Source organism: Lithobates pipiens, unplaced genomic scaffold (genome assembly GCF_037356315.1).
Source record: "Lithobates pipiens isolate NorthernLeopardFrog02 unplaced genomic scaffold, aLitPip1_a1.2 Scaffold_3, whole genome shotgun sequence".
NCBI classification, from domain to species: Eukaryota; Metazoa; Chordata; class Amphibia; order Anura; family Ranidae; genus Lithobates; species Lithobates pipiens.
The window spans coordinates 6,716,257-6,743,494 of record NW_027507790.1 but is presented as its reverse complement, the minus strand read 5'-3'; the positions used below and the strand labels follow the sequence as shown (position 1 = coordinate 6,743,494).

The window sequence follows — 27,238 nt, the reverse complement described above, 5'->3', positions numbered from 1 at the left end:
ATCTCCCCAAGTAATTTTTATAGCAACAAAATGTCAGAAAGAGGCTCGGTCCTTAACCACTGGGCACTTAAACACCCTTAATAACCAGACCAATTTTCAGCTTTCGGTGCTCTCACATTTTGAATGACAACTACTCAGTCATACAACACTGGACCTATATGAAATTCTTGTCCTTTTTTTCACACAAATAGAGCTTTCTTTTGGTGGTATTTAAATCACCGCTCGGTTTTTTTATTTTTTGTGCTATAAAAGAAAAAATACAGAAAATTCTGTAAAAAAAAATAAAAATAAATAAAAATATGTTATAAAATTTAGCAGATTAGTAATTTTTTCCTTCATAAATTTTGGCCAAAACTTATACTACTACATATCTTTGGTAAAAATAAGTACAAATTGGTGGATATTATTTGGTCTTTGTGAAAGGTATAGAGTCCACAAGCTATGGTGCCAATATCTGAAAATTGATCACACCTGAAGTACTGACGGCCTATTTCAATTCTTGAGACCCCAACATGCCAAAAAAGTACAAATACCCCCCAAATGACCCCTTTTTGGAAAGAAGACATTCCAAGGTATTTAGTAAGAGGCATGATGAGTTTTTTTGAAGTTGTCATTTTTTCCCACAATTCTTTGCAAAATCAAGATTTTTTTACTTTTTTTTTTTTTTCACAAAATTGTCATATTATCAGTTTATTTCTCACACACAGCATATGCATACCACAAATTACACCCCAAAACACATTCTGCTATTACTCCAGAGTACGGCGATACCACATGTGTGAGACTTTTACACAGTGTGGCCACATACAGAGGCCCAACATGCAGGGAGCGCCATCAGGCGTTCTGGAGCACCCAGGACAATTCTGACATTTCTCTCCTACATGTAAAAATCATCATTTATTTGCTAGAAAATTACATAGAATCCCAAAACATTATATATGTTTTTTTGGCAAACACCCTGGAGAATACAATGGTGGTTGTTGCAACTTTTTATCTCACATGGTATTTGCGCAGCATTTTTTCGAATGCTTTTTTTTGGAAAAAAAAACAGTTTTGTGCTTAAAAAAAAAAAAAAAAAAAACAGTAAAGTTAGCCCAATTTTTGCATAATGTGAAAGATGAAGTTACGCTGAGTAAATAGATACTTAACATGTCACTCTTCAAAATTGCACACGCTCGTGGAATGATGCCAAACGTCGCTACTTAAAAATCCCCATAGGCGACGATTTAATTTTTTTTTACTGGTTATATGTTTTGAGTTAGAGGAGGTCTAGGGCTAGAATTATTGCTCTCGCTCTAACGTTCGCAGCGATACCTCACATGTGTGGTTTGAACACCGTTTTCATATGTGGGCGGGACTTACGTATGCGTTCGCTTCTGCATGCGAGCACATGGGGACAGTGGCGCTTTAAAAAAAAAAAAAAAAAATGTTATTGTTCATTTTACTTTATTTATTTTAGTTTGACATTTTTTTCCCCAAAAATAAATTTTTTGATCATTTTTATTCCTATTACAAGGAACGTAAACATCCCTTGTAATAGGAATATGGCATGACAGGTCCTCTTTACAGTGAGATATGGGGTCAATAAGACCCCGAATCTCACCTCTAAGCTGGGAAGTCTGAAAAAAAAAAAAAAAAGGATTCTGGCTTTGATCGTGTTGGCGAGTCGGTAGAAGCACCGGAGGGCGGTGGAGGGGGGGGGTGTCTATGGCTGGGTATTGCAGGGCATCTCCGAGTACGACTGGATATCTCAGAATATTGCGTTGCAGAGCGTTGCAGGGTACCGGCGAGCGTTACAGGGTACCGGCGGGTGTTGCAGAGCGTTGCAGGGTATTGGCGGGTGTTGCAGGGTATTGGCGGGTGTTGCAGGGTATTGGCGGGTGTTGCAGAGCGTTGCAGGGTATTGGCGGGTATTGCAGAGCGTTGCAGGGTATTGGCGGGTGTTGCAGGGTATTGGCGGGTGTTGCAGGGTATTGGCGGGTGTTGCAGAGCGTTGCAGGGTATTGGCGGGTGTTGCAGAGCGTTGCAGGGTATTGGCGGGTGTTGCAGGGTATTGGCGGGTGTTGCAGGGTATTGGCAGGGAATTGAGGGGTTAATTTTCGGTGAGCAGCGATGTGGGCACTGCAGATGCAGCCCACAGCGCTGCTGACACCGATTTCTTCCCCCTCCGCTGTACCGATCGGTACAGAGAGGGGGGGAGGGAGGAACCGGCGTCATAACATGACGCCGGTTTGTTTACAAGTGATCACTCTATCATTTGACAGAGCGATCACGTGGTAATCGGCTGCGATGAGCGGCTGTTTACCGTGATGCGCCGAGTCCACTGGACCCGGCGGTCACGGATGCTCTCGTGTGCACGCCCCAGGGGGGCGTGCATGATCGCTCCGTCAAATGACGGAGCAATCACTTGTAAACAAACATGACGCCAGTTCCTTCCTCCCCTCTCTGCACCGTGCGAGGGGAGAGGGGATAGCAGTGCTGTGGGCTGGATCTGTAGTGCCCATACTCTGCAGTACTCTGCCCATACCTCGCCAAAACTCTGCAATAAATTAACAGAAACAACAAATTTTTATTTTTAGAATTTTTTTTTAATTTTAAGTATTTTTTTGATTTATAGCGCAAAAAATAAAAAACCCAGCAGTGATTAAATACCACCAAAAGAAAGCTCTATTTGTGTGAAAAAAAAAAAAAAAAAAGGACAAACATTTCATATGGGCACAGTGTAACTGTCATTCAAAGTGCGAGAGCACCGAAAGCTCAAAATTGGTCTGGTTAAGAAGGGAAGTGCCCAGTGGTCAAACAAAGAGCAATGTACCATTTGAAGAAAAAAAAAAAAAAAAAAAAAAGTAACATTTTGAAATTGGCAACGGCCCATGTTTACCATGGTGTAGTATCCTCTTCTTTTAATAATATAAATGTCTGGGAACTGAGGCGACCAGTTACTGGCGTTTTGGGGGAGGAAGGTTGTCCCATTCTTGTCAGATATAGGACTCTAACTGCTCAACATTCCTTGGTTTTTGTCATATTTTATGTTTCAAGATGCGCCAAAGATTTTCAATTCATGAAAAGGTCTGAAACTGTAGGCAGGCCAGTTATGCACCAAAAAAACATCAAATTTAGATTTGTCAGACCATATAACAGTTTTTCACCAGACCATTTTAAAAATTAGCTTTGGCCCAAAGACGGTGGCATTTCTGGATTATGTTCAGATATGGGTTCTTCTTTGCATGATAAAGCTTCATTTTGCATGGAACAGCAAACTGTCCACTGATTTTTGGAAGTATTCCTGAGACCATGCAGTAATGGCCATCAGAGAATTAGGCCGGTTTTTAATGCAGTGCCCAAAGATCACGGGCATCCAATATTGCGTTTCGGTCTTGCGCACAGAAATTTCTCCAGATTCTCATAACCTTTTGATAAGTTTTTGCAATTTTTCGTTGAGGAACATTAGTCTGAAATTGTCCGACAATTTTTAGATGCAGTTTCACAGATTGGTGAAACTCCATCTATCTTTACTTAGAAAGTCAGTGCCCTTTAGAAGATGTTTTTATACCCAATGACGTTACTGACCTGTTGCGAACTAACCTAATTAGTAAAATATTCTTCAAGCTCTTCCTTGTTAGTACCACTTACTTCACCAGCTTTTCCTGTCCCAAATTTTTTGTGACGTGTTGCTGCAATCAATTTAAAAAATTGACTTTTTTTTTTATAGAAAAAAAAAAAGTAAAAAATGTTCTCAATGTAAACATTTTACATGTTTTCTATTTCCATTTCCTATTGTGAATAAGATATGGGTTTATGAGATTTGCCAATTATTGCATTCAGTTTTTATGTAGATATTACACATTGCCCCAACTTTTTTGGATTTAGGGTTGTATATTTTCTGAAAGCAGAAGCCCCGGGGAATAAAATGGCATTTTTTTTTAATGTCACCTGATATTTGTGCAGCCATTTGTCAAATGCAAATTTTCAGAAAAAAGTACACTTAAAGAGGAGCTGCACCTAAAAAAAAAAATATTAAAAGCCAGCAGCTACTAATATTGCAGCCGCTGACTTAATAAAATCACACTTTCCTGTCCCAGGTTCCAGCGATGTCGGCGGCAGATGACGAGCGATCGCTCGGCTTCACTGCCCGGTTCCCTACTGCGCATGCGCGTCTCTTATGGTCCCCCGCTGTGTCTCTGGGAACTGTGCGTTTCCCAGAACACAACGGGGGGGGGGGGGCGGAGCGTCTGCGGGGGTCTGGCCGGAAGTGGGTGCAGTTACCTGGATTATCCAGGTAACTGCACCCCCCCTCCCCCCTGAAAGGTGCCGATTGTGGCACCGGAGGGGGGAGGGATAAGATTAGCGGAACTTCCCCTTTAGGGTGAAGAACCGCTTTAAATTAATTTTAGCACACACACACACACTAATACCCAATTTCTTGGTAAAATATAAAAGATCTTGCATAGAGTAAACAGATACCAAACAAACATTCTAAAAACTGACTCCTTTCACACTGAGGGTGTTTTGCAGGCGCTATAGCGTTAAAAATAGCGCCTGCAATCCCCCCTCAAACAGCTTCTCCATTGACTTCAGAGTGAAAGCCCGAGGGCTTTCACACTGGAGTGGTGCGCTGGCAGGACGTCAGGAAAAGTCCTGCTAGCAGCTTCTTTGGAGCGGTATGTTTACCGATCCTCCACCGCTGCTCCCCATTGAAATCAATGGGGCAGCACGGCTATACCACCAGCAAACCGCTATTGCAGGCGACGTTAACCCTCTCTCGGCCGCTAGCGGGGGGTCAAAAGCGTCACACGCTAGCGGACGAAATGCGCCTCAAGTCCGACGGTAAAACGCCACTAAAAATAGCGTTTTACCACCGACGCTATGGGTGGCACAGTGTGAAAGGGGTCTTTGTTTGCATCCAGTTGCGATCACAGTGAACAGGCAGAAACAGCCAACAGCTTTTCATTTCAGTATACAGGTGCTCCCACATGCAGTTGTCAATCCCTGCAGCAAAAATCAGATACCTACTGCTGGAATATGCATTGCGGCAAAACTCCCAAGCAAAATGAGCTTTAGTTACAGAGATTAGGGAACAGACCTTTCAATAGTCTTTGTAGTTTGCTACCCAGCCCATTTATCAAGTTTCTAGACTCCTCAGGGGAACACAAGAGGATGGCCCTGCTCACTACAGTAAAAGTGATCAGGTAGCTGTAGAGCCACCCACATCACTTCTTCCTGAACATCTGATTGCCAGCTGTTAAAAAAAAAATAGATATCAAACTTGTTATACCACTTGCATCCAGGATGGTTTTACACATTTGTGCACATCAAATAGTTAAAATAGATCTGAAATATTCAAAGTGCTGCCTTAAGGGGGGAGTGGCCTAGCAATGGAAGCGTAAGGATGCTCAGCCTGGAGCTCTGCAGAAGCCAGCCTGGAGAACAGCCCGCCGGCTTGTCACAAATTTCTGATAAATACATGCCAGGGGAGCACAAACACCCGTGGGGCACGGGGGACACAGAAAGGTCCAGGAATCACAATTTCCTCCATCAGCACAGCGCTTCTCCCGCCACGTCGGTCAAGAAGGCGCCGCAGCGGGTCCCCCTCAAACGGCGCCGCACACCAGAGGAAAGGTGCAACAGCGGGAGCCATCGCATCTGGTAACCAGGCCTCCCAGAGCGACAGGGCACACTCTCCCATCCTGTCACCTGCCTCACTGAATCTTAGCTCTGCACACGGAGGGGGACTTGATGGCAATGCAGAGGGCGCCCTGCGGGACATTGTGGCAGGTCTGTCCGCAAAGCAGGATCTACAGGAGATGGCGGCTTCCATCGTCAGTGCTCTATCCAGGGAATTACACAACCTGCGCCAGCAAGTGGAGACTGTAGAGGAGAGGGTCACCGCTTTGGAATCCTCCAGTACCACATCTGACACCCGTATTGCCGTCCTCAAGTCGGGGCAGCAGGCCCTCCGTCGCCATTTGGTGGAGGTACAGCTAAGGCTAGATGATGGAGAAAACAGGAGGAGGAATCACCTGCGCCCCCGTGGCATTTCGGAGGCTACCATGGGACCTGACCTCCGCGCCACGGTTGTGGCCCTGCTGAACCAGGTCTTGGGAAAGCCGCCGTATCTGGAGCTGGAACTGGACAGGGTTCACTGGATCCCGGGACCGAGGGTGGCCCCAAGAGACCCTGCAGTTGCGGACCTGCCATGTGATGTACATTTCTTCCCCATAAAGGAAGAGATCCTGCGTCTGGCCTGGGAGAGGGGGCCTATTGACTTTGATGGCGCACTCAGATATACCCGGACATCTCCAGACAAACTAGAGCCATACGAGAACTCATGCGTCCCCTTGACATGATCCGTGAAGCTACCTACCGTTGGGGACACCCCTTCCACCCGATTGTGAGGAGGAGAGGCGTTGAGTTCCATCTTCGCACGCCTGACCAGCTACCGGACCGGTTTGCTCTTCTTGACAAGCCTGCAGTACACGTTCCTAATTGGTTCGACTACTTGCTATCACAGGAGGCGCTTGGGCCACCTCTGCCCAGGCCGCAGCGGGTCCGTCGGCCCCACGCACCTAGCCGGGAGAGCACCAGACCTCATCTGATGTCATCGGAGGACTAATTCACCTCCCCACCCCAGGGACTGGTAAGATGCCGAGTCTGGCATATTGCCAGCTCATTGACGAACACTTTGTCGCATACATACGTTCTTGCAGCAGATGGACTGGATGCGAGTAGATAGACTGGTCCCGCTCTGGTGGGCACCCACCTACATACTCTGATGGGGTCCACGGCCTCTCCCACAGACTTCTATTGTGTGGGGGGAAGCCGGAGGGGTGCTTGTGGGAACATGTTAGTATGTTTTGCTTGGGGGTGGTGGATCTGGGGGATGGGCACCGCGCTCCTATGCTCTCAGCCATACCCATCTTCGCCCCCTGGTCACCCCCGCCCCCCTGTTGGCCAAGCAACCTGGAGCTCTAACTGCACAGGCTCCTCCCGCGCACCCCGTTACCTGGTGCCGAATTCCTTGTGCCCCCCTTGGGTGCGGAGTCGGTGACCTCTTTGGTGGTTCCGTTTGCCAGAGGCGGGTTGGGGGGGCCTGGGTTAGGTATGAGGGCTTGTGTCCCCCGCCATTCACAAGTGCACTCTCTATTGATATAACCCCGTGTGTGTCCCGAGGTGGGCTCCAGGCCCCGGTATTCGGGGTAGAGGTGCAGTTGGCTCCAAGCCCAGTGGGGCGCTGGGGGCCTGGGAAATACGTGGGCTGCAGATGCTCCCCGTGGGATCACAGCGTGGGCACTCAGTCTCACTGAATAAGGTACTGTTTAATGGTTGACGATTATAGTTATGTTATGTCACTTGCATGTTTTCTAGGCACAAATGTTCTTTAGCATAAGGTTCTCTGGAGCCTGGCCCCATGCATCTCCAATAACATTGTGAATTAAATCTCACTGATTTCCTACTGGTTGCCTTTAAAAGTCCTGATGCTCATTTCTACCCTATGTGTGGACACCTTGAGTGCCCATTAGGGGACCTTAGAACTTATATACCACAGAAACCATTCATCCTCCCCCCCCCTTCTAGTAGTCCTCCCCCCTCCTCTTCCCCCCCCCCCGCCTCCCCTTCAATTCCACCTACCCGGTTCTCCTGCTCTATCTGCTGTGGGCCCCTGCATAAGCTCATTGGTAGCTGAACTTCTGCCAGAAGACACGATGGATCTCCTCGAGGTCACCTCCCTAAATGTACGTGGGCTAAACACACCGGAGAAGCATTTGCAGCTCTTGACTGACCTGCGTAAGGGCAAAACCCAGGTGGCGTTACTACAGGAGACGCCCTTTCGTGCTGGTAGTACGCCTAGGCTGACCAACGGGGCTTTTCTGCTGGCCTACCACAGTGTTTCTCAGAGTTTCTCTGAGTATCTTGGTGGCAAAATCATTACCATGGTCGTTCAAGGCGCACAGAACAGATGCACAGGGCCGTTTCCTCCTGCTGAAGGGGAAGGAGGAGTCGGGAGTGCAGGTCACCTTTGTCAAAGTATACTTCCAACACGGACCACCCGCAAGTTTTTGTGGAGACTCCGCTCTGAACTCCTTGAGTTTGCAGAGGGAATGCTGGTCTTTGGCGGAGATCTTAATTTCGCCATGGATCCATCTCTTGATGTATCGAGGGAGTCTAATCTACATGCGCTGCACCTGGTTGATCCCTGGCGGCTGCTGCACACGCAGGAACGAGATTACACATTCTTCTCGCAGGTGCACCACACTTATTCTTGGTTAGACTATTTGTTGGTGTCACACAAGGATCTATCAAAAGTGGTGTCCACCTCTATCGATGTCATCTCTTTTTTGGATCATGCACCAGTCCATATGACCTTGCAGATGGGTCATGAGCCACGACCCCCGCCGTCATGGAAATTTAATGCAGCCCTCCGCCAATCGGAGGGCACTCGCCCAGAGATACTGAACACCCTACGTGAGTATTTTTCCCCATCAATGTGGAGTCTGTGGCAAACCCCCTTGTGGTGTGGGAGGCCCACAAGGCGGTTGTCAGGGGCGCATTAATCAGAATAGGAGCTTGCCTTAAACAGGAAAGAACTCATCGCGCAGAAGACCTCTTAGCCCTGATATGCAGATTAGAGTGCTCGCATAAGGCGATTCTTGCTCAGACCACCTTCCAGGATCTCCTCAAGGCGCGCAAGGAACTTATGCTCCTATTTCACAAAACAAAAACTGGCATGGGCACGACGCACCATGAAGGTTTGGACAAGCCCTTCCTCGCTGACCCCTGCACAGGGGATAATCTAACCCCTCAGGCGTACGTATCCTCCTCGGGCATGCCCTCTCTTCCCAGGGAAGTCCAGGATGAGCCCATCACAGTGGCAGAGTTGGGGGTGGCCCTGGCCGCCTCAAAGCCAAGAAAGGCACCTGGCCCCCATGGCTACACCCCGGCCTATTATAAAACTTTTTTGACATGCTGGCACAACCTCTCACCTCCGCTCTTAACTCCATCACAGAGGGGAATCCCTTTCCAGTCGACTCCTTGAGGGCTCAGATCGCCCTCATTCCAAAGGAGGGGAAAGATTTGCTGTGATGCGGAAACTACCGTCCGCACTTTTAAACACCGACTTAAAACTCTTCGCCAGAGTCCTGGCCAACAGGCTACTCCCACACATCCTGAGTCTAATTCACAGAGACCAAGCTGGCCGCATTTTGGGACGACCTGACCTTATTTCTAACCAACCCCCTTACCTCTCTCCCTAACCTGCTCCAGTCCTTGAAAGACTATGGAACCCTCTCTCTCTTTCAAATCAATCTAACCAAATCCTCCATCCTCAATATAACGGTGGGTAAGGACGTGGTGCAGCGTCTGCGGTCGGCCTTCCCACCAAGGTGGGCGACTGACTGAATTCGCTATCTGGGAGCAGATGACCCCGCAGACTTGTACACTGCCAATTTTGTGCCACTGTTGGATCGTCTCAAGACAGACCTCCTGCACTGGCACACGCTCACGTCGACATGGTTTGGCCGCTCTAACGACCTTAAGATGACCCTACTGCCAAAGATATTGCACCTGATGCAGGCACTACCCATCTGCCTACCTCCAGCTTTCTTCAAGCGCATTGATTATGTTTCAGGCGTTTATATGGTTGCATCACAAGCAATGCATCAGATTACAGCTCCTACACCAGGCAAAGAGCAGCGGTGGGGTTGGCTTCCCAGATATTAAGGTCTATTACAGAGCGGCCCATCTCACCTGGATAGTGGATTGACATTGCCATGCGGAAGCAAAACACTGGGCGACCATGGAGGGGGAGGAGTCGGGGGACACTATCAGGAGCTGGCCCTGGCTCACAGAGCCTTTGCCAAGGGACATAGTGGATCACCCCACACTGGGAAGTACCCTGGTGGTGGCGAGGGAAGCCTTTAAAAATTCTTTGGTGTCTCCGGTGCCCTCTCCTATGGTGGCAGTTTTGGGTAACCCAGTTTGTGCCAGACCTTCAGCGTTTGGCGGTAGGTGTCAAGCAGCGCCTATGCGATTTTGTGGGGCCAGATGGCAGGCTCGACCCAGAGGCGGGGCTACTGGCGGCGGACCCCCCTCTGGACTTTTGGAGCGGCCTACAGCTGCGGAATTTTCTGTGCAGCTGCTTGCGGAAACCGGGCACCTCCCGTCAACTCACGGAGTGGGGAACCAGTGAGGCACTGTCTCTCACTTCTTTACTCCTCCCTGACCCAACCAGCAGAGGGTTCTGTCCCCCCGTTCGTATCTAAATGGGAGGCAGAACTTGGTACCCACTTCACTGGCGACCAAAGGAAGAAAATCCTCCATTGCTACCAGGATCCAGGAGACCGGTTATAAAATTACAACCACATGGTACAGAGTACCTACTACTCTCCACCGCATTTTCCTGAAGGTGTCGGACCGTTGCTGGCAATGTAGTAACGAAGAGGGGACGATGCTGCATGTCTTTTGGTCCTGCCCTCAGCTCGCCTCTTTCTGGCGTGAGGTGACCGGCACAATCACCCATTTGACCAATGTGTCATTGGAGGGAAATCAAGCGCCTGTTTGCTCCACCTGACAGAACGACCCATAAAAAAAAAAAAAAAAAAAAAAAAAAAAATCGAAGAACTCCTTGACTATCCAGTTATTGAACGCTGCAAAGGCTTGTATGCCCATGTTGGAGATCGGAGAACCCACCAGCGAGGTCCTTGTGGTTTGCCAAAGTGAATGAGTTAAGGGATATGGAGGACCTCACCGCTACACTGCATAACAGGGAGGAGGCCTTCCGGGAGACTTGGAGACCCTGGCAAAAGGTCATCTACACAGACGCCTACCTCCAACTCCAAGAGATGGCTCGTAACACTTGACCCAATGAGCTGGTCCTCCCTTACCCCCCCCCCCCCCCAGGTAGGGGACATCACCTGACTGTTTCTTTCCTTCTTGCTTCCCCCTTTTTCTACCCCCCCCCCCCCCAACTACTGTCCCCCCCTTACTAGTCTCCCTCCCCCCCCCCCTCCTGACCCTTTGTTCCCTCCTCCCCCTTAGTATACCCCCGTCTTGACAGTTTGCATCCTTTCATGAGTATTCGGCCGAATAAAGGATTTTGGAATTAAAGTACTATTTTATGCCTCACGTTTAGGCCAACTAGATAGCCGAATTACTATTTTTCCACATCATATAGAAAACACTTGACCATGTTGCTATATTGCATGACTGGGCACCGGTCATTATCAGACCTAGATTGGATGTGGTGATAAGCGGACAGCCTTAGAGGCCCCGCGTATCATCCGCACTGACAGGCTGGAATCCTTCCGTATTAGGTCCCCACCATGGTGCGGGGTTGACCCATTCAATTTGCTGTCTTAATGGTACAATGTATCATGATTTTTGACCTGACATCTGTTTGTATTAATGTCGACCATGCCATTGTTATGCTTTTCTTTCCTTTAAGAATTAAAAAAAAAAAAAAAAGAAAAAAAAGTGCTGCCTTTAACAAGATGGCTTCCTCCACATGGAGACATAGTACAGAACAAGGTATGGTAAGTCAGTAATGGAGAATAAGAATCAGCTGCAGGGAACACACAGGCAATACTGGTGGCTAGTCCTTTGCCCTTGACTTGTCTTTTTTGAGCACAGCTTTTTAGGTCCTCTTTAACCACTTCACTACTGCTGTACATTAAGAGCAGAGTGGTGGACATATCTTTCTGAAGTGCTGTTAAATTCCCTTATCCCCATTCTATGCGACCTGTAGATTAACCTCTTAATTGCCTCCTTCCTCATTTAAGGGCCTAGCACATGGCAGCACTGGGGTTGTAGCGTCGAATTTCAAACAGGGAACTACCTGCCTGAAGCTGGCATGTTCTCCCTGTGTCTGTGTGGGTTTCCTCCAGGTACTCCGGTTTCCTTCCACACTCCAAAAGACATGCTGGTAGGTTAACTGGCTCCTGTCGAAATTGGCCCTAGTATGCGTATGTATGAATATGAGTCATAGTCTTAGACTGTAAGCTCCTGGAGGGCAGGGACTGATGTAAATGTATAACACTGTATGTAAAAGCGCTGCTTAAACTGTTGGCGCTATACAAGTACCTGTAATAAATAACCTATCTACTGCATCTGATTGAAAACAATTTCGCTTTGTAATCAACACTATGTTACTGCATATAGTGCTTTAGGTTACAATGTGATGGGGTTCGGTATCAGCATAAATCGTGAAGTTCCATTTGTGAAGGGTTGATTATCTGGATACCATAGTCAATTACATATGAGATTATGGGAAAATACTAACCCTTTATGTGAAACTGTTATGGGCCATTACCCCGACATAGATCCCTATCCGTTGGGCCATGCTGGCCACTTGTGCTGATGTATGTATGACTCATTTTAGGTTTTATGGTTTTTCTTTTTTGTGACGTTACTTGACACGTGTCATGTTTATACCAGGTTGAAAATTTGAAATAAAAAGCATTTTCAAAACAATAAATAACCTATTATTAATGTGCTACAAATGGTACACCAGTACCAAGCTTCAGGTTTTAAAACCCCCTCAATACCAGCATGTTTCTTCATTTACAATGTGGCAAAAATTAGATCTCCTTGTGTGAACTTATAACAAAAAAGTCATTTTGGGTGTTTGTGTACTGTCATGGCATTTTTATTTGAGATGTTTGATAACAGAATATGAGAGATTTATTTTTCAAGGGTTTTGGCATTTTATTCAAGAAAAACTAAAAAACCCAGTAATGAATATGACCAACAGAAAGCTCTGTCTGGAAAAAAAAATTATATAAAATATAATTGGATCCAGTAATTGTTAGTCAAACTATAACAGCACAGAAAACTAAAAAACGTCCTGGTAAAGAAGGGGGGTATTACGGGCTGGTACTCAAGTGGTTAAGATTGTAAGCTTCTTCAAGAACTGATACAAATGGTCCGATGTCCTTCGTAAGATTACGTCAGTGCTTTGTGAACACTGGAAATAAATCATGTAAAAACGTAAACGGAGCATGTCCCTGGGTTTGTTGAAATATTTAGAGGTCTGGTAATTCTTCATTGTGCTACTTTCCAAGAAACAATTCCAGATGGAGATGATTGATGAATGGACTAGATTAAATGCGATTACGGAAGAATCCCCAATGAGGCTTTTGTAGGAAACTGCCAGCAAAATCTATAAATTAAACCAAAAGAATTTCACCAAAGAAAGCAATCCTTTCAGCTTTCTATGAGTAGATGAGAGGGCTTACATTACAAAAAAGTTTTCACCCATGTGTAAATGTTCCTTAAAGCGGAGCTCCGGTCACCATTACAGGTATCCCCTCCTACTGCATTAATATACAAACTACCGTATATACTCGAGTATAAGCCGAGATTTTCAGCCTCTTTTTTGAGGCTGAAAGTGCCCCCCTCGGCTTATACTCGAGTCATCGCTGTCTGCCCGCTCGATCAGCGTGTCGAGCAGACAGACAGCGGCCATTCTATTCAAAAGCCGCGCCTCCGGCTCCGCCTTCGCCTGTGATAGGCGGAACACTGAATTTCCCAGCAGCCTGTGTTCCGCCTATCACGGACGTCGTATCATCCTCGTACTACGGACGAGGATGATACGACGTCTGTGATAGGCGGAACACAGGCTGCTGGGAAATTCAGTGTTCCGCCTATCACAGGCGAAGGCGGCGGCGCAGCTTTTGAACTTACAATGGCCGCCGACGAAGAGGGCACGGCACGGGACGGCACGGCACGGGACGGGACGGGACGGGGGCAAGGCAAGGCACGACACGGGACGGATGCAAGGAGGCAAGGCCCGGCACGGGACGGAGGCAAGGAGGCAAGGCACGGGACGGAGGCTCGGGACAAAGGTAGGCTGGACACACACACACACACACACACACACACACACACACACACACACACGGATGGAGACACACACAGGGATGGATGGATGGATGGATGGAGACACACACACACAGGGATGGATGGATGGATGGATGGATGGAGACACACACACACAGGGATGGATGGATGGAGACACACACACACAGGGATGGATGGATGGATGGACACACACACACACAGGGATGGATGGACGGACACACAGGGATGGACGGACACACAGGGATGGACGGACACACAGGGATGGACGGACACACACACAGGGATGGACAGGCATGTCTCACCCTCGGCTTATACACGAGTCAATAAGTTTGCCAGTTTTTTTGGGGGTAAATTGGGGGCCTCGGCTTATATTCGGGTCGGCCTATACTCGAGTATATACGGTATATGCATATATGCTAGTGGACAGTAATCCTATTTTTAACTTTACTTATGATTTATTTTGATCCTCTTCTGGCCATTGCCATGATGTGTGGGCATATGAAGCCCACTCACAACCTCCTCCTGGATAACATATCATGGTTACCCAGCATGCACCTCTCGATCTCGTGCAATGTTCCGACGGCCGTAGTACCGATGGTTTATCAAGTTGCCATAACGGGCGGCGGTGGAAGGTCCCACCCCATTGTTATGGCAACCTAGATAGATCCACCTTAAATCGTGTGATTTCCTATTGGGAAAGAATGGGATTTTTTGGACACTCCTGCCCACTGACTCCTCGGAAATGGCGACTCACATTTCCCCCAAGAGCACAGAAAAGTAAAGAACTGATGCAGAGCTCCGCGGACCCGGAAGTGGCAGATTAGGAGCCACCACCTAGCAACAGGGCACTTCGAGCAAGTATTAAAAAAGAAATAATTTTTGTTCCACATGTTTGAGTATTGATCACGGTTTGAGAAAGTGTAAAAATAAATAAAATTCAGGGTGGAACGCCGCTTTAAGGCCCCTTTCACACTGCCACGACTTGAAAGTCGCGCAATTTTTCAGGCGCGAGTTTGACGTGATTTCAGGGAATCCCTGTGTAAACTTGGGGTCACATCAAAGTCTGACCAAAGTAGTACAGGGACTACTTTGAAATCACAGATATGAATGGTTATCATTAGAAATCATGGGGTACGACTTATCATGCGACTGATGTCCAAAGTCACAGGAAAAGTCACACAAGTGTGAAAGGGGCCTAAAACCATTTACAGTATTATACCATACCTGGCCAATGTCCATGGAAGCTGGAAATCACTGAAGTAGACTACTCCACTGATCTCCATTTACAACCGGTTCCTGAGACAGAGGTTGATTTACTTAAAAAAAAAAAAAAAGTGCAAAATCTGGTGTAGCTGTGTATGGTAACCAATCAAGCTTCTATCCTCAGCTTGTTCAGTTAAAAGTGGTTGTAAACTCTTACACACCTCTTTGTGCTACAGGTAAGCCTATAATAAGGTTTACCTGTAGCTACCCTGGATATCTCCTAAACCTGCACGGTTTAGGGGAAATCCCTTGTATTTGCATGTGCCAACGTCATCGGCACTGACACAAACTGAAGCAATGGCAAGTATGTGCCGTTGCTTCAGTGACTGTGCTGTTACCACGTGCATGCAGGTGAGTGACATTTCAGCTCTGGCCAATCACAGCGCCGGAGCCACGATACCCGGAACTAACCCCCGGGAGTGATGTGGGCCGCTGGAGCGGTGTATGGGCACTGCAATGAGGGCTTCAATTTCAGGTGAGTATTACATAAAGAGCTAGTGTGATATGCATACTAGCTCATTAGGCCTTTGTCTTGCAGGTGTTACTTTTTTTAAAGTGGGTTTACAACCACTTTAAAAAGGGGTTGTAAACCCTCGTGTTTTTTCACCTTAACGCATCCTATGCATTATGTTGAAAAAAGTTCTGTCAGTGACCGGCCCCCCAGCCCCCCCCCCCTCTCATTTTACTTACCTGAGCCTCATAATTCCCTCGGGCAGAGATGCGCTCTGTCTCTGCACGGGGTTCCTGGCTCTTGATTGGATTGATAGCAGCACAGCCATTGGCTCCCGACAACGTCTAAAATACCCCAGATCTCTCTATAAAGCAGACCTGTCACTGCCCATGGTAATCACAAAGCATGTTATTCATCCCTTGTGATAGCAATAAATGTGATAAAAAAAAAATACCGCGGCCGTCCCACTGTGCTCGCACACAAAGGTGAACAAGTACGTCAGGCCCCCACACACCCACACACACACGTAAGCAGCGATCACACCACACGTGCAAGGTATCGCTATCAACGTTATAGTGAGAGCAGTAATTATAGCACCAAACCTCCTGTATAACTAAACTGGTAACCTGTAAAGACTTATAAAGCATTGCCTATGGAGATTTTTTTAAGTACTGTAGTGTGGCGCCATTCCACGAGCATGCTCAATTTTAAAACATTACATTTTAGGTATCTTTAATTGGCTTAACCTCTTTTTATATGATACTAATCAATAGGTGTTATATTGTGTTTTTGTGCCTTAAAACTCTGCCCCCTTTCACACGGACTGCATATCCGTTTTTTCATCCATCCTTTTTCGGATGAAAAACAGACATACACGTATCCCTAATGGGATAGCGAATGTCAGTGGAAGAACATCCGCTGACATCAGTCTCTGCTATGCTCCATTTCTGTTGATGGAAAACCCTACTTTTCCATCCGTCTGCAGATCGGATGAAAAAACTGACTCTACAGTCCATCTTCATCCGATCCCCCATAGAGGGGAGCGGCGTTCTGACAGGTCCCTCCCTGAACAGTGTGCAGAGACAGACCTGTCATCTACCGGCTCAGCGGGTATAAACAGAGAGATCCCATGCTGAGCAAAGCTGAGCCTGTACACGTCCGTGTGAAAGAGCCCTAAAAAAGTGTATTGTTCCTCAAAAAATTTAAAAACTGCTGTGCAAATACTGTGAAACATAAAAAAATTGCAACACTATTTTCATCTCCAGGACCTCCGCTTAAAAAAATATAATGCTGGGGGGTTCCAAGTAATTTTTTTTTTGCTAGAAAAAGATTTTACATATACAGTACACTATATTGCCAAAAGCATTGGAACGCCTGCCTTTAAACGCGCATAAATGTTAAATGGCATCCCAGTCCTAGTCCATAGGGTTCAATGTTGAGTTGGCCCACTCTTTGCAGCTATAACAGTTTAAACTCTTCTGGGAAGGCTGTCCAAGGTTTAGGAGTGTGTCTATTGGAATGTTTGACCATTCTTCCAGAAGGGCATTTGTGATATACTGATGTTGGACGAAAAGTCCTAGCTCTCCTCTAATTCATCCCAAAGGTTCTATCAAGTTGAGCTGCAGGCCATTCAAGTTCCTCCAACCCAAATTCACTCATCTTTTTTTTCAAATCTTATTTATTTCAAGAAACAGAAAGAAAAAAAAAAGAAAAGAAAAAAAGATAGTAAAAAACACACGCATCTTCTAACAATTCAGATACTTCAAATTAACATCATTCATCTTAATCATAACCTTCTAAATATCATGATATATATTACATAGTAACCACTTCTACCCTTAACGGACAACATAGCTTCCCACATTATTCCTCTATACTTCAGTATCTGTTCCATCATATTATAACCCGTTGACAACAATATTATTATGTCTCAAACTGAATAAAGAAAAACAAACAAAAAAAGACAAAAAATAAAACACTCACTCATCTATGCCTTTATGGACCCTACAGACTTAGGCTGCATTCACACCTGAGCGTAGCTTTTTCAAGCGTTTTTTGCGGCGTTTTTACCGCGATTTGCGGCGTTTACCGTGATTGTGGCGTTTTTTACCGCGATTCGCTGCGTTTTTGCGGCGTTTTGTCGCGAATTTGTGCAGGGCAAAAGGTCACCAATGTTAAGCATTGAGCAGATACAGCGTCAAAACGCCCATAGAAACGCTCGAATCGAGCGTTTCCATTAGTTTCTATGGGAATGAAAACGCCCAAATCAGCCCGATTCGCGCGACAAAAAAGGGTCCGGAACTTGTTTGAGCTTCAGGCGTAGGGCTTCAGGCGACTTGGAGTGGAGATGTGAACCATCTCCATTGAAAATAATGTATTTTTTCCCCTCCAGCGTTTTGTAGCTTCAGGCGTAGGGCTACAAAACGCTCAGGTGTGAATGGGGTCTAAGACTGGGATGCCCTTAAAGTTCATGGGTGTGTAAAAGGCAGGTGTCCCAATACTTTTGGCAATATAGTGTATGTTAGAAGTGTCAGAAATAAAATAAAAAAATCTCGCTCTTTTGCACTTTAAACTGCTCAAAGATTTCAATGAATCCCTTCTCAGCTCTGTATTAGGAAGGAGAGGCTTTATTTCAGTTGTCATCTAGACTTCTGAAAAATGCTCACACGTTAGGTACCGTGTTCATAACTTTAGAGCCCGTTCAACTTGGGATCAGACTATGCAACTACGTAGGTCGCCTCAAGTCGCTCTGTTGAGAAAATCAATGTTAGTTAATGGAGCTATCTTGATGTACACTACAGCAGTTGCTCCGACTTCAAAAAAGGTCCCTGTACTACAAGGATATGCAATTAGCGGACCCCCAGCTGTTGCAAAACTACAAGTACCATCATGCCTCTGCCTCTGGGTGTCATGCTTGTGGCAGTCAAAGTCTTGCTATGCCTCATGGGAATTGTAGTTCTGCAACAGCTGGAGGTCCGCTAATTGCATATCCCTGCTGTACTACTTCAATCCGACTTCTACCCATTGATTTCAATGGAAGTCGCCTCCAAGTTGGATCTTCATCTATATTGAAGTGACAATGTCGCCTCTCTCACAGAATAATCAGCTCTCGAGTGGGAACTCCACGCCAAATTTTAAATAAAAAATAAATAAAAAAAATAAATGGTATGGGTTGCCCCTTCAGAAGCATACCAGGCCCTTAGGTCTGTTATGGATTTTAAGGGGAACCCCCCCCCCACGCCCAAAAAACGGCGTGGGGCTCCCCCCAAAATCCATACCAGAACCTTATCCGAGCACACAGCCCGGCCGGTCAGGAAAGGGGGTGGGGACGAGCATGGGGGGGTAGGCCCTTTGAGGAAGGGGGGCGCCTCCCCACCCCAAGGCACCCTGTCCCCAGGTTGATGAGGACAAGGGCCCCTTCCCGACAACCCTGACCTTTGGTTGTCGGGGTCTGTGGGCGGGGGGCTTATCGGAATCCCGGAGCCCCCTTAAATCAGGGGGCCCCCAGATCACTGCCCCCCCACCCTATGTGAATGAGTATGGGGGTACATCGTACCCCTACCCATTCACCTGGGGATAAAAAGTGTTAAAAATAAAAACACACACACACAAACATCCCACAGATATTTAAAGTAATTTATTAATCAGCTCAGAGGGTCTTCTTCCGACTTCTCTCTGTTCAGCATCTTCTCCCGCTCTCTGGTTCTTCTGCCAGCTCCTCCGCTATCTTCTTCCAGCTCCTTTACTAGCGGAGGAGCCAGGTCTCCTCTGTCCTTCCTATGTCGGCACAACGCTCTCTTCCGCTGTAATGGCTTGCGTGACAACTTATATAGGCATGGGGTGTGGTCACCGATTGATGTCACACGGTGACCCGCCCCTTATGACGTCACAGTACACGGGACGTGGCATCATAAGGGGCGGAGTCACCATGTGACATCACCCGCTGACCACGCCCCATGCCTATATAAGTCGCCACGCACGTCGCACAAGCCATTACAGTGGGAGAGAGCTTCGTGTCGACATCAGAAGAAAGAAGAGGGAAGAAGGAAGAAGAGGGAAGAAGGACGGGAGGAGACCGGACTCCTCCACTAGTAAAAGAGCTGGAAGATAGAGGAGCCAGCAGAAGAACTGGAGAGGGGAGACAACGCCGGAGAGCGGGAACAGAGGCCAAACAGAGCAGAGAAGTTGGAAGAAGACCCCCGGAGCGGATTAGTAAATTACTTTAAAAACCATTTTTTTTATTGAAACTTTTTCCCCAGGTGAATGGGTAGGGGTATGATGTACATACATACTCATTCACATAGGGTGGGAGGCCGGGATCTGGGGGCCCCCTTATTAAAAGGGGACTCCCAGATTCCAATAAGACCCCTGCCTGCAGACCCCGACAACCAACAGCCAGGGTTGTTGGGAAGAGGCCCTTGTCCTCATCAACATGGGGCCAGGGTGCTTTAGGGTGGGAGGGAGCGCAGGGCACCCCCCTTCCACAAAGCACCCCCCCCCCATGTCTAGGGCATGCGGCCTGGTACGGTTCAGGAGGGGGGGGGGGCACCCGCTCGTCCCCACCCTCTTTCCTGACCGGCCGGGCTGCGTGCTCGGATAAGGGTCTGGTATGGATTTTGGAGGGACCCCCATGCCGTTTTTTCCAGCGTAGGCGGGTTCCCCCTTAAAATCCATACCAGACCTAAGGGCCTGGTATGCTCAGGTAGGGGAGGGGGGTCATGGAGTGTTTTTTTTTTTTCTTCATTTTGCGTGGAGTTCCCCCCTCGAGAGCTGATTATTCTCTGATTGGCCACGGCCAAAGTCGTCTGGCCTGGGGCGACCTAAAGTCATGTTGTAAGTCGCGCTGTTATTCATACTTAAGTCATGTCCAAGTTGCCTCCAAAAGACGCACTGGAAGTTGCGTTGCCCCTGTGTGAACTGGCTCTTTGGCTCCTCAAACTGTATCCCTTTGAAGGAGTGCTGTGGACTGAATTAAACTGATTGTTAACAATCACCTTGTAAAACAACCCATTCCATTTAAAACTAAAATGAAAAGCAAAACGAGGGGCGTGGCCGGGATGTGAAAGAAGGAAGACGTGTGACCGATGAGCTCCACTCCACCGTTCATCCTAGTCTTCCAGCGCCAATTCTCCCACAGCGCAGCCTTCTCCCTGCCACCCCGGGGCAGAAGAAACCCTCCGGCACCTCGCAGTCCCCTCCGCTACCCCTGGGTAAGCTCTGCTCGTGCTCAGTTGATGCGGCCAGGTCTGGCGAGGCGATCTTTCTCACGAGGCACCCTGCTGCCACAATGTCCGCCAGCTCTCAGACCCCCTCCAATCCGCCCTCATCTTCGGCTGATTCCCATGCAGAGCTCCTGGAAGCCATCAAGGAGGGCAGAAACTCGGTGATGGTTAAAATTGATCACCTAGTGGTGGATGCGAGTTTGATCCAAATGATATGGACAAATTTAGGGCCCGGATTACAGAAGCTGAAGGCCGCATATCCCAGCCCATAGACTCAGGAGAAATAACATCCATGTCCTGGGCATCCCTGAGAAGGCAGAGGGCTTACGGCCTGCTGAATTCACTGAATCCTTCCTAAAGTCACTCCTGGACCTGCATGACATGGTTCCTACCTTTGTGGTGGAAAGGGCTCACAGTGTCCCTCCAACCCCTCTGATCCCTGGGAACCCTCCACGACCTTTCCTGCTCCGGCTGCTCAATTATAGAGACAGGGACAGGATTCTGACAGCGGCTAGAGAAAAACGTGATTTGCTCTTTAACGGCACCAAAATCATGCTTTTTCCGGATTATTCCCCGGAGGTGCAACATCGTTGCTGCTCCTTTACAGAGGTTAGGAGGCGCCTGAGAGATGAAGGCCTGAAGTTCAGCTTACTCTATCCTAGCAAACTCAGAGTGATAGACTGATCGGACAAGTTTCTTGGATGCGGAGGCAGCCATGTCCTGGCTGGATGGCCCTTAACGAGCCGTACACCGTGGCAAGTACCCCCTGCATGACATGAACGTCTTACACCTTTAATTTCCCTGCAGTCTCCCTTATCGTTTTTCTTTCTTTTTTTGCTTTATTTTTGCCGGGGACCTGTATCCTTTATTGTGAACCTGCTGTGGCTCATGTTCTCCCCCCCCCCCTCCCCCCAATCACCTGTATTGCGTACCGAGAAGCCCACCTGCCATGTGGAGACTGACCGTACTCGAGGATTGAGATCTGCTCATCTCTTCCCCCCCCCCCCCCTTTTTTTCCCCCCTAGTCTCCCCCACCATGTCAGGCTGTTTGCTCACTAGGCATTGCAAGGCACTCTCATAGGAGCAATATCGCCCAGTGCTCTGTTCTGGACACACGTTACTATGATCAATCCACCACTGCGTCCTGGACTGTCGCTCCCCTCCTCCCGTTTTCTTTAGCCAGCGACCAACGTTGCACCCCCCCCCCACCCCCGGCCATCAGCCACTGGCTATTTGTGACTTAGACCAGGCGAGTGTGCTAGGACAGGCACCAGATCTGTAGAACCCCTAATTAGGGGTTGCTTGCAGCTACTAGCTAGTTTTTTTTTTTTTCTTGGGGATAACCCATTTCTAGATCGTCCCCGTTTTTTTTTTTTTCCTTTTTGGGAGAGATGGGACATAGTAGGAAAGGCACATGGTGCCTGGGAAAAATGAGACCAGTTTGGGTCTCCAAAGGTTTTTATTTTTATTTTTTTTTATGTTTAAGTGCTATCGGTGTTAATTACAATGTAACAGATCTTGCTGCTTATAGGGTACTCCCAGGTATGCCCCCAATTACATCCTTATTTTTCCATGCCCTCCTCGCTTAATGGCTAACTGCTTGATTCCTTCACCATCTTCTCCTGGAATGTCAGAGGCCTTAATTCGAAATTTAAACGAGCCCTCCTATTCCAGTAAATAAAAACTCACTCCCCCCAGCTTATTCTCCTCCAGGAGACTCACCTTGTGGGCAGTAAGGTCCTGACCCTCAAAAAACCATGGATACAGCAAAAAATACATGCTACATACTTTACCTACGTTAGGGGTGTTTCGATTCTTATCCATAAAAACTTCCCATGTACAATTGAAGAAATCCGTACTGATCCCCTGGGGAAATTTGCGATAGTAGTGTTCACCCTATGATCCCAAACATACATTGTAATTAACCTATACATCACAAGCTATAGTGTATGATGTATTAGAGAAAAAAAAAAAAAAAATTCCCACCTTTCTGTGCCGGGGAAGATTTTGGTGATGGGCGATTTTAATGCCACCTTGTTGCTGGACCTAGATAGACCTACCCTGTCTAAAAAACGGTGTACAGACCTCTCTACCTGGGCTCAGGCGATGGGTCTGGTGGAGGTTTGGAGGTTGGCACACCCCAACACAAGGGCTTATTCCCGTTTTCTCAGCATCTTATAAAATAGCATCACGGATAGATCTGGCTTTCTCCAACCCCGCACTGTTAGTGGACATATTGGAGTCATCCTATCTTTCCAGTGGGCTGTCTGATCATAGCCCTCTGGTGGTGGTGTTTCGCTCTCCGGCCTCCCAGAGTGTGGCGCTTTGGAGGTGGGGCACGCATTGGGTCTCTCATCCTGATCTCTCCGACAAATTACCAACCCTGCTGGCTGAGTATTGGGAAAAGAACGTAGGGTCCTCCTCTCCTGATCATGTCTGGGATGCCTTTAAAGCCTTCACCAGCCTTCCTGTATTGCGGACATTAAAAAGAAACATGACTCAAATACTGCAACAGAAAATAGCTGAACACACTGACAAATATGCTGCAGACCCCACCCCCGCCCATTTTGACCTGCTGATGGCAGCTCAGAGGGAACTACATTTACATCTGACTAAAGTCACACAACTTGAAATGTACAAGGGGAAGCAGAGGACAGGAATGGTAGCCTGCTGGCCATGTTGGCTCAGCACGACCAGGCTCTTACCCCTTGCGGACCCCGGGGGGGGTGGAACAGCACCCCCCCCTCAGACATTCTACAGACATTTAACACATTCTATGAGACTCTATACTCCTCTAGCCTGCCCTCTGACTTCCAGCCAGAAACGCTTAACAGTTTACGTTTTCTTTTTATTTAGGTGTGGTAGCAGCGCACAGGTTTTGTTGTTTTTCACTTGCAGATTATTAGATCAACAAAATTCCGTGTTGCTGCTGAACCAGCTGATTTTTGATCAATCCATGGGCAGTTTTAGGAGGGCCCTGCTCGTGGTAAGAGCTTACAATCTAAAAGGTATGATTAAGTGAAACAAAAGCGGGGACCACTCCCCTGGTTCTATATAGAAACCCTGGCTGGGGAAAGAGCCACAAGCTGTTGCAGATCTCCCTAAAAAGAGATCCTTGAGTCTGGTAAGCAGCATCATCATCGGTGGTGGACTTTTTCTATCATATCCTGTCACTGCTTCTTGGGTGCTAGGGTGTTACGTCACTAGTAAATAGAGCTCTAAGGCATCTCCTTTATCAGTCGCATCTGGTGGAACATTGAATTTGGACTTCAGTTTTTCTTTTTAGGTTACATCACTGTATTAGTTATATTGAATGATTCATTCATATTTAACTTTTTAGCATGATCAGTTATCACATATTTGTTATTTTTTCCAGTGCGGCTAAGAATTTTCTTCATTAGTTTACTAGACCCGTTGGCGATTGGGTGGCTGTCTGACCCCGAGAGGGAGACCCTGCTTCAACCATTTATGGCTTTGGAGGTCGTTAAGGCCATCCGGTCCTTCCCTCCTGACAAAGCCCGGGACCTGACGGGCTCCCAATTGACTTTTATAAGGCTCACAAGGACCTCCTAGCACCCCAACTAGCACAACTGTATACCACATGCCTGGCAGCTGGAGGCTTACCTGCATCCATGTACCATGCCTACTTGACATTGATCTATAAAGCCCCCAAAGACCCTACATCTTGTGCATCATACCAGCCCATAGCATTGCTCAATTCTGACTTTAAAATCCTTACCAAACTTCTGGCTCTTAGGCTCTATCCCATGCTGCCCTCAGTAATAGACCCTGACCAGACTGGTTTAATGCCCCGTAGATCAACGGATGTAAACCGCAGATGACTTTATACTAACTTACATGCTCAACACCTAAACACGGGAACACGAGCAGTGGCCTCCCTGGATGTGGAAAAGGCCTTTGATATGGTCGAGTGGCCCATCCTGTGGGAAACATTACGCAGGATGGGTTTCCCCTCTTTTTATCAATTGGCTCCAGGTAATTTACAGAAGCCCTTCCTCTTCGGTGCGCGGGGGGGGGGGGGGGTCTGTCTACCCCCTTCAGGCTCTTCAGGGGGGACCAGGCAGGGCTGCCCTCTTTCTCCAGCTTTATTTGCCCTTGCTATCCGCACCTTACCATATATCAAGGGCCTTCGTCTTGGGCTGCTGGAGGAGAGGGTGGCCCTATATGCAGACGACATGCTGCTTTTTCTTTACCACTTCAGCCCCGGACCAATTGTCAGCCTAAGGACCAAAAGGTCTTTTTACAATTTTGCACTGCACTGCTTTAACTGGTAATTGCACGGTCATGCAATGTTGTACCCAAACGAAATTTGCGTCCTTTTCTTCCCACAAATAGAGCTTTCTTTTGATGGTATTTGATTGCCTCTGCGATTTATTTTTTTTGCGATATAAATGGAAAAAACGAAAATTTCGAGAAAAATAAATGATATTTTCTAGTTTTGTTATAAGAAAAATCGAATAAACTCAATTTTAGTCATACATTTAGGGCAAAATTTATTCAGCCGCATGTCTTTAGTAAAAAAAAAGTCAATAAGTGTATATTTACTGGTTTGCGCAAAAGTTATAGCGTCTACAAACTAGAGTACATTTTCTGGAATTTACACAGCTTTTAATTTATGACTGCCCATCTCATTTCTTGAGGTGCTAAAATGGCAGGGCAGTACAACCCCCCCCCCCCAAATGACCCCATTTTGGAAAGTAGACACCCCAAGGAAATTGCTGAGGGGCATGTTGAGCCCATTGAATATTTATTTATTTTTTGTCTCAAGTGATTGAATGACAAAAAAAAAAAAAAAAAAATATATATAAAAAATAAAGTTTCCAAAAAGTTGTCACTAAATTATATATTGCTCACACATGCCATAGTTATATGTGGAATTGCACCCCAAAATATATTCTGCTGCTTCTCCTGAGTATGGGGATACCACATATGTGGGACTTTTTTGGAGTCTAGCCGCGTACGGGACCCCGAAATCCAATCACTGCCTTCAGGATTTCTAAGGGTGCAAATTTTTGATTTCACTCCTCACTACCCATCACAGTTTCGAAGGCCATAAAATGCCCCCCCCAAATGACGCCATTTTGGAAAGTAGACACACCAAGCTATTTACTGAGAGGCATGTTGAGTCCATGAAATATTTTATATTTTGCCACAAGTTGCAGGAATATTAAAATTATTATTATTTTTTTTGCACAAAGTTGTCACTAAATTATATATTGCTCACAGATGCTATGGGAATAAGTGAAATTATACCCCAAAATAAATTCTGCTGCTTCTCCCGAGTACGGAGATACCCCATGTGGGGGACTTTTTGGGAGCCTAGCCAAGTACGGGACCCCGAAAACCAAGCACTGCCTTCAGGATTTAAATATAAAACGCTACAAAAAAAAAAAAAAAAAACTGTTAGCGATCGCAGGGATCAGGCCTGACTCTGCGAACGCTGCAGTTATGCGTTTAGTGTTTTGTAAGTGACAGTGATTGATCGATACTGCACTTGGGTGGGCTGGGCGGAGGGGCAAAACGCAGGTGCTAGCAGGTATCTGGGCTGATCCCAATAACAATGCGTTTTTTTAGAACCCTAAACTGCTGGGGACGCTAGTATAGATTTGATCAGATATTGATCTGTTCAGATACTATACCACTACGGGAGGTGTATGCTTTGTGCGTGGGTGTTAGCGGTACTGGCACTAACCTAGCGCTGCCTGGGGTGACGCAGACCCTGACCCTAAAACCTAATTGATATCACCCGCCGGGTGATCAGGGGGTTAAACCTTTATTGGTTAATAAATGGTGGGTGCCCTGATGCTATAAAAAGCAAACTAACTAACCAGAGTCACCCGTAACACTTATACGGTGATCACTGGTGAAAGGGTTAACTAGGGGCAATCAGGGGGTTAAAATCTTTATTAGGTAGTATACGGGGGTCCCTGGCGCTATATAAAAACCTGACGGGGAACCTAAAAAAATAACTAGCTACCTAGCAGCACCAGTGACACTAATGCAGCGATCAGAAAAACGATTGCTTAGTGACACTGGCAAAAAGGAGGAGAAAGGGTTAACTAGGGGCAATCAGGGGGTTAAACCTTTATGGGGGGGGGGGGGGTAGGGGGCTACCCTGGACCTAACACTAAATTTGTGTGCCTATGTGTACCTACATGTAGTGTTTAGTGCACTTACTTCCTGTGTTCTCCTCGCAGTCCGGTCAAAAAGACCGCCCCGAGGAGAATGACATCACTTCCTCCCTGCCTGTGTTTACTATACACAGCGGGGGAAGCTTCTCATTCGCCAGGAGCGATCGAGAGGGGATGGCCAGAAACCAACGACCATCCCCTCATCCCGGATCGCTCCTGCAGCGAAACGGACCGCCACATCCAGCGGGAGGGGTTCCGATCGGACCCCCCACCCGCTGGAAGGCGAGCACATACAT

The 27,238-nt window shown here is 47.2% G+C and overlaps 1 protein-coding gene across 1 annotated transcript in view; it reads right to left on the bottom strand.

The window, feature by feature from the left end:
• The window catches only part of CASTOR1 (cytosolic arginine sensor for mTORC1 subunit 1), a 126,708-nt gene that overhangs the window by 76,219 nt on the left and 23,251 nt on the right, over window positions 1-27,238 (bottom strand). The gene's annotated exons all lie outside the window — the stretch shown is intronic.